Genomic DNA, 1,275 nt, shown 5'->3' with positions numbered 1-1,275 from the left:
GGAGCTCAAGAACAAAACGGTTTTGTGACCATCGAAGCTCAAGGAGTAGTGCAGATGACAACATTCGAAGTTATGACTTTCTGTCATTTCACTCCACTTTTAAGTCAGCAACAAATTTAACAGGAATCCGGAACACAGAAAATGATAAGGACGAAGAAAAGGACCAAAATTATGTCCCTAGCCTCCGCCCCTGGTAGCTGAGTGGTCAGCACGACGGAATATCATACCTAACGGCCCGGGTTCGATTCCCGGCTGGGTCGGAAATTTTCTCCGCTCAGGGACTGGGTGATGTGTTGTCCTTATCATCGTCATTTCATCCCCATCGACACGCAAGTCGCCGCAGTGGCGTCAAATCGAAAGACCTGCACCAGGCGAACGGTCTACCCGTCGGGAGGCCCTAGCCACAAGGCATTTCCATTTCCATGTCCCTAGCAAAATTAATTTCCCGAAGAAGCTATTGCAAGCGTAAACGATGATAGCAATTTACAGTCCACAGAAATTCTCCCATGCTGTTGGAACTATAGTATAGTGCAAAACATTGCGTAGAAAAAAAAATTCTGAAAGGGAAATTCATACAGATTTCCCTCCTTGATATGTGGCAAAAAAGTGAAATGTAAAGCAAACAGACACAGGAATAAAGTGTATTAGATACAACAAAATAAACGAATTTAAAGTTGGATTAAAAATACAGTAATGCCGTATCATTTATCAGTTAGTGTAATAGTCTAGTGTTCTATTGTACAATATACAGTAAACGAACATCTATTGTGCAGGAGTGCACATACTACGTAAACACGTTTATAAATTTATACCTTTGTGCATGATACCTGACAAATTTTATGTAGCCTAGTGAGTTTTGTGTGATCCGGAAACATGCCCAATGTAGAAAATTATTTTAGTCCCATTGGATTCCATTTTGAGGGAGTTTTACTGTATACGAAGAAACGTAGCTGAACTTTTTCTTTCTTAATTTTGACCAAACAAGCCTGTAGATGGAGAATATTCTGTCAATGTACACAGTGTTGGCAGGGCAAGAAATGAGGCAGTAATACAGTAGTTGTAGGAATGGTTTACTATACTGAATAAATTAATCATATGAATTTGAAACTAAACTATTTAATCATGAATACGAAAAAATCCCAAAAACCCAATAATATCCACTGGGTCCTTTTTCTTAACACTCAGGTTTTTCTCAACCCTACTTCTTCCAGTTCAAGTCTATATACACCGAAAAATTTGGGGCATTCAACCGTATTTAATGTCTCTTGAAATTTA

This window comes from Schistocerca piceifrons, chromosome 2, assembly GCF_021461385.2.
Source record: "Schistocerca piceifrons isolate TAMUIC-IGC-003096 chromosome 2, iqSchPice1.1, whole genome shotgun sequence".
Classification (NCBI taxonomy): Eukaryota; Metazoa; Arthropoda; class Insecta; order Orthoptera; family Acrididae; genus Schistocerca; species Schistocerca piceifrons.
The sequence above is the reverse complement of the archived record's forward strand: the minus strand, read 5'-3'. Positions refer to the sequence as shown.